This window comes from Anas acuta, chromosome 1, assembly GCF_963932015.1.
Source record: "Anas acuta chromosome 1, bAnaAcu1.1, whole genome shotgun sequence".
In the NCBI taxonomy this organism is placed as follows: domain Eukaryota; kingdom Metazoa; phylum Chordata; class Aves; order Anseriformes; family Anatidae; genus Anas; species Anas acuta.
Genome location: NC_088979.1, coordinates 179,800,630 through 179,817,204, shown reverse-complemented (window position 1 = coordinate 179,817,204; position 16,575 = coordinate 179,800,630).

The following is a 16,575-nucleotide window of genomic DNA, read 5'->3' as shown; positions in this document are numbered from 1 at the left end:
GAAGAGACCTATATCTCCTGATTAGACATATCACATCAACTGGTCCCGGTAGACTGGAAGCTGGCAAATGTTGTGCCGATTTTCAAGAAGGGTCAGAAAGAAGACCCTAGCAATTACAGGCCTGTCAGTCTCACGTCAGTGCCTGGTAAAATCATGGAGAAGATGGTTCTCGAACTTATTGAGGCGCACCTGGGGGACAAAGCAGTCATTGGTCCCAGCCAGCATGGGTTTGTGAAGGGTAGGTCCTGCCTAACTAACCTGATTTCCTTTTATGATAAGATCACCCGTATGGTGGACCAAGGGAAACCAGCTGATGTGATTTTTTTGGACTTCAGCAAGGCTTTTGACATGGTTTCCCATAGGATCCTACTGGACAAAATGTCCACCATACAGCTAAATAAAAACATCATACGATGGGTGAGCAATTGGCTAACGGGCAGGGCCCAAAGGGTTATGGTGAATGGCGCTGCGTCAGGCTGGCGGGCGGTCACCAGTGGGGTCCCTCAAGGCTCCATTTTAGGGCCGGTACTTTTCAATATTTTTATAAACGATCTGGATGTAGGAATAGAAGGTATTTTGAGCAAGTTTGCTGATGACACCAAACTTGGAGGAGTTGTGGACTCTGTTGAGGGTGGAAAGGCCTTGCAGAGGGATCTGGATAGGTTGGAGAGCTGGGCGATCACCAACCGCATGAAGTTCAATAAGAGCAAGTGCCGGGTCCTGCACCTGGGACGGGGAAACCCTGGCTGCACGTACAGACTGGGCGATGAGACGCTGGAGAGCAGCCTAGAAGAGAGGGATCTGGGGGTGGTGGTAGACAGCAAGTTGAATATGAGCCAGCAGTGTGCCCTGGCAGCCAGGAGGGCCAACCGTGTCCTGGGGTGCATCAAGCACGGCATCGCTAGTAGGTCGAGGGAGGTGATTGTCCCGCTCTACTCTGCGCTGGTGCGGCCTCACCTCGAGTACTGTGTGCAGTTCTGGGCACCACAGTATAAAAAGGACATGAAACTGTTGGAGAGTGTCCAGAGGAGGGCTACGAAGATGGTGAAAGGCCTGGAGGGGAAGACGTACGAGGAACGGCTGAGGGCACTGGGCCTGTTCAGCCTGGAGAAGAGGAGGCTGAGGGGAGACCTCATCGCAGTCTACAACTTCCTCTTAAGGGGGTGTCGAGAGGCAGCAGACCTTTTCTCCATTAACACCAGTGACAGGACCCGCGGGAACGGGGTTAAGCTGAGGCAGGAGAAGTTTAGGCTTGACATCAGGAGGGGGTTCTTCACAGAGAGGGTGGTTGCACATTGGAACAGGCTCCCCAGGGAAGTGGTCACTGCACCGAGCCTGACTGAATTTAAGAAGAGATTGGACTGTGCACTTAGTCACATGGTCTGAACTTTTGGGTAGACCTGTGCGGTGTCAAGAGTTGGACTTGATGATCCTTAAGGGTCCCTTCTAACTCAGGATATTCTATGATTCTATGATATTATGCATCCTCTGTGTTACAGAGGACTGTGAAAAGCCCTTTCCTTTCATCCCCAATATGTTCATAATAAGACTTCTTTTCTAGAATAACTTTTTGCAGAAGATCATGGTAACACAGTAAATACAACTGATTAATCTTAAGCAATATTACAGTGGAGCTCCAAGGTCATTACTGACAAGTTTAGATTCATCTCTACTTAGAGATGAATCTTTTATGTGACCTAAAACCTTTGTGTACACTCAAATTCTCTTGAACTTTAACTCTGCATTGTGGTTTTTAAAGAAAATCTGGTGATTCAACCTGGGGATCATTTGAATGAGACATTCCAGAGACGAAATCCCCAAGTGTCCTATTTCATGAGTTTTTCAATTTTTTCTATACTTATCGCACACCCATAGGGCAAAAACAATGAGTGCGGCATAGCTTCAATTGCACTTGACATCTATTCTGGCAAGCCAATAGAAATTGTTGCTCCTATGGAAAAGTAACTCTGGAGTAACACTGAAATTCAGTCTTCAATCACATCTCATTATTTTTTATTATTATTATTATTATTATTATTATTATTATTATTATTATTAATGTTTGTTTTTTTTTTTTTTTTAGACTAAGCTCTTCAAAGTATATGGTAACTCCTACTGCCTGGTCACAAACAAAACATAATGCTCAGAAAATCAACCAAACATTGATTTTTAATCAGTCATTTTGAAACTGAGAAGGACAAGTTAATATTGTATACTTATATAGGTAAAAAAACAGGAGCTACAAAGTTAAAAAAGATTTTAACCTCAAATATTTCTGGTTTGAATCATTTTCAGGAAGTGTACACTCACTCTAGTTATGAGACATTATAGATGTTCTATAGACTATAATATCATTTTCGTAAAGTGATGTTTGGATTTTGGTGATATGTAAGAAACAACAATGACCAATTTATCTTCTACACTGTCTTCTACCCTACTCTGAATCTGGGAACAGAGTGACCGTGAAGGAGCAGTGGAGACGAAGTGTTACAGACTAACCGCAACCCCCATTCCCCAGTACTCTCCTCTACCGCTTGGTGGAAGGCGTTGGAATGTGGAGGGGAAAGATTTCTTTAGTTCATTTTTTTGTTTCTTTCTCTCTCCTCTATCTTGTTACTAACAGATAATACATTTTATTAATCTCCCTATGCTGAGTCTGTTTTGCCCATGATGATAATTGCTGAGTGATCTCCCTGTACTTATCTCAACCCTTGAGACATTTCCATTGTATTTTCTCCCCCCCCCCCCCCCCCCTTTTCTCTCCCCTTTAAAGAGAGGGAGTGAGAGAGCAGTTGTGGTGGAGTTTGGCACCCCAGCTGAGTAAAACCACCACGCCATCCCTGGAAGTCTTCAGAAAACATGGAGATGTATAACTTAGTGACATGACTTAATGGTAGACTTGGCAGTGTGTGGTTTAAGGTTGGACTTGATCATCTAGAGGTCTTTTTCAACCTAAATGATTCCATGATTCTGTGATTAATCTTTTCCAATTCATATCAACGCAGTGATATGTTCAGAATATTTTGAAATCTGAAAATAAATGGTTGGTGTTGTATTATTATGTGAAATTGCAAAAAGGCAAAAGATTTCTACAATCTAATTTGTAACACATTGCATTGGGAGTTTTTTATTCCCCCATGTTTATTCACTATATATGTTCTGTACCAATGTAAAGTAATATTTTTTCTTTAATTAGAGTGTTTCATCTCAGAATATACATCACTGTAAGCTAAAGAAGAAAAACAAATTGGAAATCTATATGAGGATAAGGTATTTAATAGTTATTGAAAAGCAGGGTTGGAATAAACTTGGACAGATAATGTAATCCATCTCCAACTGAAACATTAGACATACCTCTATTTCATTAACTTAAACATTTATTAAAAAACCGCTAGTGATGGATGCTGCAAAACTCACCCAGATAATCTATCCCAATGTTCAACCATTCTCACTGTTAAAATACTTTTTTCTAGTGAATCCCCCACCTCCCCCTTGCTTCACTTAAAGGCTATTACTCTACATTATATCCACACAGAATAAAAATGTTTAAATCCTTTTTTTCCTGACATTTTTTTGAAGATGGTTTCCATGTGGTGTCTCAGTTTTCCTTTTATTTTATTTTTCTCCTCCACTGAAAAACCTCAAATCCTCTTTCACTGATCATTTTTTGAAGAGTTCTGATCATTTTCAAGGCAATTATATTGTTGGTGATATGTATCACTTTGATGCATACTGACAATGCAGCAATAATCAGCTTCAAAAAGATCCCTCCTCACTGTTCACTGGCCAGCATCCACAGCTAGATAAAAGCTCTCAAATATTACAGTAAAAAAAAGAACAATGCTGTCCCATAGCTGTGTACTCTATCAGGATAATACACTTACCCATATCATAAAGTTACCTAAAAAGACAGTGGATTTAGAGATAAAGATAATGTGATCATTGTGAACATAAATCTTATTATCTGTTTCACTTCCCAAAATCTACAAAGATCCCAGAATTCATTCAATTACATTTTTGATCAAATAATTCCAAAAGATATTCCTCAATTTTTTTTTTATTATTTTTTTACTCTTAAAAAAAATAGCTGGGACAGACTATTCTTAAAGGGGGAAAAAAGGTGAAAATGACATAAAAATAAGACCTTTATGCAAGGTGTAATACGTTGTAATGAAAGTTTGTTTTTAGAAAATGAAGTTTATTTTGACAGTTCAAGATTAGCTTTCATAGTTTAAAATAACTCAGAAGGTATTGTCCCTAAGTGGGGCCACAAAAAGCACAAATCTCTGAATGAAGACACAATCACAATAGGCAATAACTTTTAGAGTGGTCCCTCATTTACAATTTAGAACAAAAATAGACTTCCTGTTTATTCCTGATTTCAAAAACTCTAATTACAATTTTATTGGTTTCCATTACAATTGGAAAAGAAAATAAAATTAAACTTTCAAGCATAAAAGCCACTTAGGTAAAGCATACAAAAAGTTTTAAGAAACTCATACAAGGAATTGTGTTTTGAGATTTTTCAAACAGAACAGAAGGTTCAATCTATCTAACCACTTATCTACCTATCTACATTGGAAAATGTGCCTGTGAAAAAGAAATATATATATATATATATATTCTTGCACTTGTTAGGAGACTGCTTGTTTGAAAAAAAAAATATATATATATATATAAAAAAATATATTAATTTATGTGACACAAAGGAGTTACAGGTTACATGGGAAATGCATTTACTGGTAGCCATGATGACCTGAGAGAAGTTTACTTAGACTTTTAAATATTATTGCTCTGTCTCAAAATTAATCTAATCCAATGGAGCAGAAACATGTTATAAGGAGACACAAGCTATTCTGGGATACTCCGAGCTGCATCTCTGGGCAGCAGCAGTGATGACTTATGTCTGTAACAACCAGATGAAAATCTCTACACTGATGGCTTTTTCAGGACTTCTGCCCATCCTAATCAAAATTAATGCAAATAACTTGTCCACTAGTATGGCCATCTGTTACTTTGGCGTACTGCCAACACAAAAGGTATTGTGCCAATTTCAGTGTTGCAGGCTAAGAGGGATTTAGAAGGCAGCAAATAGAGAAATCTCAGTACATTAAAAACAGAAAAGAGCAGTCTATCCTTGGGAAATCCTACTACAAGGGCTTCCAGGCTACCTGATACATTAGCAAGACTGCTAATGCTAAAAGAGTTTCATAAAGTGTCAGCATTTTTCTGGGCTACCAGATAGACAGTAGCTCAAGAAATTGATTCCCCCACATCTCAATGTTCATGATAGCACATCTAGAGTACATGTCTAGAGCCCATGAGGAGCTGGGATTCCCAGTCCATTAACTGGTGAAGTTTCATGGAGGGACACTGAGCTGATCAGAGAAAGAAACACTAGCCCTGTGAAGATAGGCTGAGAGAACTGGGCTTCTTCAGCCTGGAGAAAACATGGCTTAAGGGGGACCTGACAGTCGCCTCCCAATATTTCTGGAGAAGTCAAGATGACAAGGCCAAGCACCTCCAGGAGTGCTTGGTGGAAATATGATTGGCAAGGAGCATAAATAGGGAAATGAGAGTTTCTGACTGCATGCTGATAGGCACATTTTCCCATCAGGATGGTCAATAAATGAAACAGGTTGGCCGAGAAAGTTGTGCAGGCTCAATCCTTGGAGGCTACCAAGACTACACTAGATAAAGCCATGAGCAGCCTGGCCTAACCTCAGAGATGAGAGTGCTTAGTGAAAAATGTTGCCCTGGAGACTTTCTAAGGTTCTTTTGAACTTGTATTATCCTGCAATCCTACATATAATCAGTGAAGAAGATGGTGCTCATTCAGGAGATTCACATTTTATGCTTTATACTGTCTTGCAGCACAAACTAAAAGATTCAAGAAAACAGAAGTAGAATGTTTTTCCATCGAACTTTCTGCTAACATGATGAATAAGAAATTCAGGGTCCAAACTCATTGGTATTAATGTAAATGGAGAGGACCTAGCTGCCTGAGATTTGTGTTCTGTGAAAGAGTGGGCAACTGCTGACAAATCAGATTTCTGTCTGATTCTTCTACATGCACAGTGATTGGTACTTAGACTTCAAAAAAAACTCTGATATCTGTGTGTAAAAATATCCATGAAGAGGACAGAGCTGTAAGTGAAGCATACACAGAACTGATTTGTTTTACTGTGGTAAAGACAAATTTCTATTAGACTCTCATTTTAATAAGTAAAAATTTAGAAACAAGTCATACCTCAGTTAAGGGATGCATTATCACTCTAGAGATGTATTACTGTAAACATAGAAAAATATCATACACATAATAAAAGGAAGGTAACTATCTAAATTGCATCCTGTTTCTGAAAATCTAATTTACCTGCTGTTTGCATATCTTTCTTTAAACTGGATATGAGAAATCAGAGAGATGAACCCAAATAGCATAAAAGTGATTCATTTAATTATGTTTTAAAATATTATTTTAAATATATTTTTAAAATATTATAATTATATATGTAATATAATATATTCAAAATATTTTTGGAAAGTAAAATTGAGGTCATTGTGAAACAGAGCTAACACAGTAATAAAATGAATATATAAAGAAATATATCAACAAAGAAAAAAGTAGTTCTTAAATAATTTGAAATCCTCAGACTACTTGACGTTTTTCTAGCAACCTAGAAGATGAAGATGTCTATGAAGATGTTTTATCATACAGAACACAAAGTGCTACAAAATTCAAAGATAACTGGTAGGACACAGAACACAAGTGAGTCAATTCTACAAATTCTAGTGAAAACATACAGATACCCCATAGATATCATACTGTGTGGTGCTCACAGGTTTTGTCCCACTTGTTTTATTTTAGTGACTTATATAAATTTGTCTTTAATGTCATCCACAGAAGATTTTTTTTTTTTACACTGTTCTTTTTTCTTAAAGAAATACAGTAATGCGGATCAATGTATTATTCCAATTCCATTAATATAGCAGAGGCATCAAAGGATAATTTGAAATATATATTGTGTTTCTCCAAGCCTATCTTTAAATTGAAAGACAGTGATACCAAGAAATGGTGTATACATCTATATATATATCCATATATAACTATATAGATATATATATTTACAAACTTCTAACAAAAAACTAACAAAACACAATTTGGCAGAACAGAGAAAGTTTTGAAATCTATGTTATTGACTTTTATAAGGCTGAACAATATTGCACACTCAAGGATCTGATGAAGTCTCCAAAATCTACCTGTCCCTCTTTTTTTCCAGAAATATCTTCCTTACTTGTAGATCACCACAAAATAAATGAATTCATGATCTTAATGAGTTATGGATCTAAATGGCATAATTAAGAGCTAAGTATGACAAAGTTATACTACAGTCACACCTCTCTTTTGTTAGAAGTGGGTGTCACCATTCATGGAATCTAGTAGAGTAGGACATCAATTTTGTTCAAATGAATGCTGGTGTCTCTTTCATTTTTGAAAATAAAATAAAATAAAATAAAATAAAATAAAATAAAATAAAATAAAATAAAATAAAATAAAATAAAATAAAATAAAATAAAATAAAATAAAATAAAATAAAATAAAATAAAATCATCAGAACAGTGTGATGTCATAATAATTACCAGGACCAAAAATCTCCAACTCTTTCTGAAGCTACTATTTATACATATCTTTTTTCATTAGAAAAACAAACAAACACACAAACAAATAAACCATTTTTTATTTGTATATCTTACAGATGAAGTTGCCCAACATGAAGAAATAAACCTTGTCCTGTGCAAACGGTCAGTAATCCTTTATACATATAGTCATTTAACAAGTTTAAGAAAAGCAAGTGCTTGATTCTGCACCTGAGAGGGGGCAACACTGAGTGGGGGATGAGAGGCTGCAGAGCAGCCCTGCAGAAAGGGACATAGGGTTCTGGTTAATGGCAAGCTGAATGAGTCAACAGTGTGCACTGACAGCTAAAAGAGCTAAACATATACTGGGTGCATCAAACACAGCATTGCTGGTCAGTCAAGGAAAAGGATTGTCCCACTGTACTCTGTGCAGGTGTGGCCTCGCCTTGAGTACAGAGTACAGTTTTGGATGCCAAAATATAAGTACATAAAATCATTTGAGATTGCCCAATGGAAAGCAACATAAGATTGTGAAAGGTCTAGAGGGTCTAGAAGATGCACGAGTGTGGTGGTTTTACTCATATGGGCAGCCAAACTCCAACACAACTGCTTTCTCAAAGAAAATGGGAAAAAATACCAAGGAAAGGTCTCAAGAGTTGAGATAAGGACAGAGAAATCACTCAGCAATTATCGTCACGGGAAAAACAGACTCAGTGTAGGAAGATTAATAACATTTATTACCTATTAGTAACAAGGTAAGCCAGTGGGAAACAAAACAAAACAAAAAAAACTAAAGACACCTTCCATCTTCCATCTACCCTCTTCCACCTCCTTGGGGAGCCAAGTGGCAGAGGGGAAGAAGGAAACAGGGGAATCGGGGTTGTGGTCAGTATCTAACACTTTGTTTCTGCCACTCCTTCATGGTGACTCTCTTCCCCTGCACCAGCATGGGTTTCCTCCCACGGGATGCCATCCTTCCTGAACTGATTCTACGTAGACTTCCTATAGGCTGCAACTTTTCAAGAACTTCTCCAATGTGGATCCTCCGTGGGCGGCAGCTCTCCCCAGATCTGCTGCTCCTGCATGGGTTCCTCTCCACAGGCTGCAGCTCTGGCCTGAGGCCTGCTCTGGCAGGGGTGCTCCATGAGTCACAGTTTCCTTCAGTTCAGACCTACCTGCTCCACCATGGGTTCCTCCATGGGCTGCAGCGTGGAGATCTGCTCCACCGTGAGACCCATGGGCTGCAAGGGGACAGCATGCTCCACCAGGGGCCTCTTCACAGGCTGCAGAGGAACTTCTGCTGCGTGTCTGGAGCACCTCTTGCCCTCCTTCTGCACTGACCTTGGGGTCTGCAAGGCTGTTTCTCACTCCTTGCTCTCCCAGCTGCTGCTGTGCAACAGTTTTTTTTCTTAACTTTGTTCTCACTGAGGCGCAAACAGCATCGCTTATCAGTTCAGCTCTGGACAGTGGCAAGTCCCAAAGGAAGAAGAGCAACTAGTAGCACAGAGGCAAACCTATCTGAGACACCTGTGAAATCTGCCACATTGTGGAAAGATATTGCTGCCTCCGTAGAGAAGTTGGTTGTAAAATATTTCATGTAGATGCTCACGTACCCAGGAGCTAGGCCACTGAAGTACAACAAAACAACCATCAGGTGGATCAGACTGCTAAGACCGAAGTGGTTCAGGTGTATCTGGACTGGCAACATAAGGGTAAATTATTTTTAGCTCAGTGGAATTATGACACTTCAGGCCATCAAAGAAGAGATGCTACATACAGATGGGCTCCCGATCAAGTGGTGAACTTGGCCACAGACAGTATTGCACAGGTGATCCATGAATTTGAAATGTGCTAAAATCAAGCAAGCCAATTGTTTAAAGCCTCTCTGGTATGGAGGATGATGACTAAAATATCAATACAGGGAGGCCTGGCAAATTGATTATATCACACTCCTACAAACACACTAAGTGTCATGGGCTTACACTGGTAGAAGCAACAATTGTATGGCTGGAAATACAACCCATGCCTCACACCACCACCCAGAAAACTATCCTGGGCTTTGAAAAGCAAGTCATATAGCAACATGGCACCCCATAAAGAACTGAGTCAGACAACGGGACTCATTTCTGAAACATCGTGGGATGTATTTATCATATATAGTTTCATATATGACAACACAACTTTTCCTAAAGCTTTAATCACTGGAAGTTGTCTTTTAAAATAGATGTTGGTTATTAAAAAAAAAAAAAAAAAAAAAAGAAAAAAAAAAGAGAACAAACAAACAAACACCTCTATGAGATGTGACCAAACCTATTACTTCCCTTCTCTAAAAAAGGTGAAACTGTAACTTGGAATTTGATGTTCAGATTTTGATTTTACACATTTAGTTGTATTCAGAACTGAAATGGTGTGGCATTTTATTGCCTGACTATACATGGCTATAATATATATGCCTATATACATGGCTATAATAAACAACTGGTGTTCTGATTATTGTGTAAGATCAACTTAAATAAATTAAAAAAAAAAAAAGTTTTCCAAGTGTGAATTGTCCTGGATTACAATTTATATAATTGAGAGACACTGTAAATGTCTTGTTCCAAACTATTCACTTTCTTAATCACTGAAGATCTTAATGTGCAATGGAAGACTACTCAGCATGATTAAAAATAATACCACATCTTTGGGATAAAAGTCACCAAGTGAAACATTAGAGGGACAGAGAGAAAACAGGATCTGCCGAGGGAAAAGTAGCATCATAACTCTGTGCGATTTTCCCAGGTACTGGGAAAATCAATACTGTAATAATTAAACTTGTAGAGGTACAATATTATTATATATTTCAAATACTTTCTGTCTAAGACTTGGGAATGGAGCTAGGGGCTTAATTAAACTGCAGTATACTACTAAGAAATTCTTGTGGCACTGATATGGACCTTGACATAAAAATTTAGAGTCCAAATGAAACAGCATTCAGAGGAAAAAATGAGATATAAGAATATACATTTGCAAACTTTTGGCATTCAGTGTGTTTATTTGTGATAAATAATGTTTTTTAAAGTTATACTTCAGATGTATTTTCACCTGTTGGAAAGAATATCTAATCTGTTAGAATTTGAAAAAAAAAAACAAACATTTTTTTTAATTGTCAGAGGAGGAAAGAATAATAATTAAAGAACAATGAAGGGCCCTCATAATTCTTTTTTTTTTTTTTTAATAAATCTATTCCGAGTTGCAAGTGTTTACCTATGTGCTGTTTAAAGATACCCACAATTCAAATGAAGTCTCTGCTCCAACCTAAATACAAGAGAAGGTAGAAGCTGTCATGAAAACTGGAAATTTCTGCAGCCTGATGATGTTAGGAAAAAAAAAAAAAGTTATCTACAAAAGTACTCACACTAGCAAAGCCTAAAATTAAGTACACTTATTGCACAATCTTGATGATATGAATAAAGTGTATATGTCTATATGAATGAATAAATCTGAGTTTTCACACTCAATTTATAGCAGTAGATGTAAGCTTTGCAAACATTCTTATATGCCCTTTTGATATGCCAAAAATATATCAGGTTGTCAGAACATTAACCTATAAAGCAGTAACATCAGAATTCAATAGACCTTTGGACTTTATGCATCAGACTTATTCACCAATGAATATGTGTTTCATAAGTTTGAGAAAACAAAACAAAAAAAAACAATAAACAAAAAAACTTTCATTTTAAAAGAAATTATAATAAGTAGAAATGTTTCTGAATAAAAATTAAAATGAGAAGTGAGAACAATAACAGATAATTGGGTCTACAAGGGAAAATAAAACCACACAGTCTGAGATGATGAATGTGTCTGAGAATTCCTAGTCAGAAAATCCATAAATTGGGGTGAGGCAATGAAGGACAAGAATGATCCACCATGTCAAAAACATTTAATAAGTCAAGTGAGATAAGAATTAAGTATGACTTTTGGGTTAAGCCACAAGCAAGTAATAAATAACTAGAGTGAGGGCTCTCTCATGAGAATAACCAGAACAAAGCCAGATTGAAAAAGACCACAGATTTTACATACTAAGGGAAAATCTAAGAAAAAGAAAAAATCTAAGAAAAAAAAAAATCAAAGAAAAAAAAAAATCAAAGAAATATTAAAGCAGAAAAACAGGAGAAAAAATAAGAAAAGAAGAGAGAAAGTATTTTATAGGTGGATGCCTAAGGGAACCACAAACTGGAAAAAAAAAATAAAAAAAGGCAAAGTAGACAAGTGTCCTGGTTTCAGCTAGGATAGAGTTAATTTTCCTCCTAGGAGCTGGTAGGGTGCTATGTTTTGTATTTAGGATGAGAAGAATGTCGATAACACACCGATGTTTTAATTGTTGCAGAGCAGTGCTCACACTAAGCCAAGGACTTTTCAACTTCTCGATCTGTCCTGCCGGTGCGCAGGCTAGGGGTGCAGCTGGGAGGGGACAGACCCAGGACAGGTGACCCAAACTGGCCTAAGGGTTATTCCATACCCTCTGACATCATGCTAAACAGTAGATAGGGGTGGCTAGCTGGGATGGGGGGGCCATCTGCTCGGCGATAAGCTGGGCATCAGTCATCAGTCAGCGGGTAGTGAGCAATTGCATTGTGCATCACTTATTCTGTACACATTAGTAGTAGCAGTACTATTATCATTATTTTTATTTTTTTTTCCTGTCTTAATAAACTATCTCTGTCTCGACCCACAGGCTTCATTTTCCTGATTCTCTCCCCCATCCCAGAGAGGGAGGGGGAGGGGGAGCAAACAGCTGTGTGGTGCTTTGCTGCCAGCTGAGTTAAACCACAACAAGGCAAGACAAGGTGAGACAAAAGAAAGATAGAGCATGCCAAGTGTTTAGAAAATAAGTGAAATAGCAAATCCAAGTTATGAGAATAAAGGAAAGAAGATAAAGGAATTTTATAGACAGTGAGGAACAGAATGATACAAGGAAAAATGGAAGCCACTACAAGGACCAGAACTGCTCACGTCACAATGGGGGAATCAGGGAGGGTGGGGAAGGCAGGGTGGCAGGAAGATTGAGACACCGAGTTTTTAATGTCAACAAAGAAGAAGCAGGATAGGGGACGGAACATAGAAGATAAACAACTCAGAAGGAAAAAAATATGTGGATAAAGAAAGTACTTGCTCTTAGCAGGCACTAATGTATATTCATTTATAGATTATTCTCTGAAGGAACCTTGGAAACAATTTTCTTGTGTACTTTTTGGATAGGGAAAGAGGAATTCCACATGCATGAGTATAGTAATACAAATTAATGGATTACTCATAACGTGCACATCACAAAAATGTCTGCCAAAGAGAAAGTATGCCAGTAACCCCTGCTTCATGACCCCACAATTCAAAGAATCATAGAATCATAAAATAATTCAGGTTGGAGAAGAACTCTAAGATCATCACACCCAACCATTAACCTAACACTGCCAAGTCTACCATGAAACTATGTCCCTAAGCACCACATCTACATATCTTTTGAACACCTGTCAGGGATAGTGACTCAACTACTTCCCTGGGCAGAACTGTTCTCACAACCCTTTCAGTGAATAATTTTTTCTTAATATCTAACCTAAACATCCCCTCGCACAACTTAAGGCCATTTCCTCTCGTCTCATCATTTGGTTCTTGGGAGAAGAGACCAATCCCCACCTCATTACAGCCTCCTTTATGGTGATTAGACAGCACAACGAGGTCTCCCCTGAGCTTCCTTTTCTCTAGGCTGAAAAATTCCAGGTCCCTCAGCTGTTTCTCATAACACTTGTTCTCTAACCCTTCACCAGCTTCGTTGCTCTTCTTTGGACATGCTCCATCACCTCGATGTCCTTCTTGTAGTGAGGGGCCCAACACTGAAAAGCTAACATGTGGCTGATCTGTATGCCTGAAATTTTCAACAATTAAACATTCCTTAGGAAAAACAAACAAACAAACAAAAATAATTTCTTATTACTCACCTTATCTAGAGAACTTCTTTCCAGTCTACTCCCACTGGGTCACAGAAGCACAGAGTTGTTGAGGTTGGAAGAGACTTCTGGAGGTCACCTGGTTCAACCCTCCTGCTCATGCAAGGAAAGCTAGAGCACATTGACTAGGACTATGTCCAGACAACTTTTGGATATCTCCAAGAATAAAAACTCCAAAGTCTCTCTTGGAAGTAGTTACTAGTGCTTAGTCACGCTCCTAGTAATGAAGCGTTTCCTGTTTCAGCCAGAACCTCCTGTGTTTCAGTTTGTGTCCACTGACTTGTTCTCCCTGTAGAAGGAGCTCTGGGCTTCCTCTTGAACACCCCAGACTTTAACCAGATTGGGAACTCCTTGGGGCAGAATTCCTTTGGCAGCAACTTTTCAGACCTTCTCCATATTGAACTCCAGGCATTCTTCTAATCCAAACCTCTCATATCATAACTCTAAACAAACCTCTCATATAAATGATATGTGTATTCCTGGTAACCTCTCAAAGGCTGAATTTCCTTGGGTAAGAGTTACTTCAGCAGCCCTAAGTTTCCTTCAGCACTTCCACTACAGATGGTTGCATCTTACTCAGAGGGAAAGTATAATTTTCAGATTAGAGTTAGAGCTGAGAAAAGAAAAAGAACGAAACTCCAGCTAGCATTTGTAATATGGGAAAGGAGCTCTTAAAGGACACAAGCAAAATACAAGACTTCTCTTAGAAAACATTTTGTATCTGGGTAAAGTCAGGTTAAGGCCACCAAAATGAGAAAGCTATGCTATAGCTGGCTGTAATTTTGGCTGGGAGATGATTCTGTGGACAGCAATACCCATAAGTGGTTCTGACATAGGAGTGTAAAACACATTGCCTGTTATTCAGAGACTTCTTCCTAAGTGATAAATAAATTGATTTCACATGGTAGACAAAACAAATCTTAATCCATTACTTGTGTAGGTAGAATTGTTGTGGTTATTTATTAAAAGCTCTAACAAAATAAAAACAATATCCGTAATATTATTTAACATTTTTAAATTTCTAAGCTCTGTATTAGATTTGTGTGTTTGTTTTTTTTTTTTTTTTGTCTATACATATTTTGCAAAGATAAATTGTGCATGGTATGAAAAGTATCCATTCTTTAACTAATATAAAAAATCTCTCAATATTTGCCAACTCACTTTAGTAGCTAAGTGCTTTCCACTGATATACATATTGCAATACTTCATTATTTTCTTTTTTTTTTTTCTGAATTAATCTTAATTTTAGGCAGATTGTTTCTCTAGAATATATTGAGAAGTTACACTACAACATTCTGTATTTTATTTTTATTATATTTTCCATGAGAAATCTCTTTGGTTTTTTTTTCTTTTAATATCAAATTATTTACTGTGTCACACTGAATAATAAGAATGTTTTGAATACATGTGAGAGACTAGTTAAAGTTACAATATATTCAGAGGATTATGGTACGTCAGGGAGAGGAGAAATACATGTAGACTTAAGGAAAACCATTCATCTACCTTTGATATCTCTGATTTAAAAGGTCACTGCAGTTAGTGGAAGTTTTTTACATTCATTTCAGAGGAGTCAGTCACAAACTCTTGTGTATAAAAAACATTTTTCTTGCTGGTCCAGATTCAGTCCTAGGCTCCCCTGTTCCATGACCAGATTTTCCAGTGCTGGTATGATAATCCCATGTGCTCAGTGTTGAACATTCTACATGAACAGTGTATATGCCACTATATGCCGGTATTATCAAAAAGTTTCAGAGGTATGTTGCAGGAAGAACGGCCAAAAACACGACAGACACTAGTATGGTCAGATCATGCTCACTCTATATTACCCAAATAGCCTGACTTTTATAGCAAATTTAACAGGGACGGATAGTGTCTCACACAAGATTATTGGTCAAAAGCACTCAGACAAACAACTGCAAGAAAACAACCCCACCTGCAAGAAAACAACCCCCTTGTGATTAGCAGTCACGTAGACCTTGTCCTTGAAGCCAGCTGCTGGTAACAATATTTTTTAAATTCCTCAGTGGGTAATGTGGGAACATTGTCATGGGAACTTCTTGTAGTCGTCCTGGTAGCTTGGTTTGCTCAGGTGCAGCAAGTCATGGCCTCCTTGCTGTTTCAAAAATCCCTCAACAGAGGTATGATTGTCTTCAATTCTTGTGGCTTTTAAGGGAACTTTTTAAACAGAGTTCTGAAATAACTTCCTACTATCTAGCTTGATGGGTTTCACTATGAATATGGAAACTTCAGTCCTTTTCAACTCTTGTATTACATCTTCAAACAAGAGAGAAAATGCACCCAAAAAGTTGAGAGGTAGAAATTCCTCTGGTCTAAAAACCAGGATAAGCCAAAGCACAAAGACAGAAATGAATGGCAGAGCTGAATATACAGAAAACAGCTATTGTTGCTGTGTATCTGATACCGTCCATCATTATCATGTTACCAAAACAATTTACAAGCTTTAATGAATTTACCAACATAACAGGTGTAGTAGAAATAGTTGCAAGAAAGTCTGAAAGCCACTTAACTAAGATGAAGGGATGATAAGAAAGTACCCTAAGGTACAGAAAGAGAAGGTAAGATCCAATCGAACTTTAGATATTTAAATAATCTCAGACATGATTAAATGTTACATAACAGACATAGCTGTTATTTTATTGATAGAATATTGACAGTGCAAGATTTGTGTGAAAGGAAGGTGTGAGAAATCCCCCAAAATTATCCATCTACTTAATAGGAAATATCACAAAGACAGATTGCAGTATTTTACTTGCTCTGTTCCACATTTGTCTGTGTCTTCTTTTGATTGCACAGATTGTTTATGGGTTTATCATTGCAGTTTCAGAACAGTTGATCTATCTTTTTCAGTTTGTACAGAATAGTTACTAAGCAAAATATTATTGTCATATAATTCATGAAAATTTGACAGTAGCTTTGCTTCTTGTTCAAATATAAC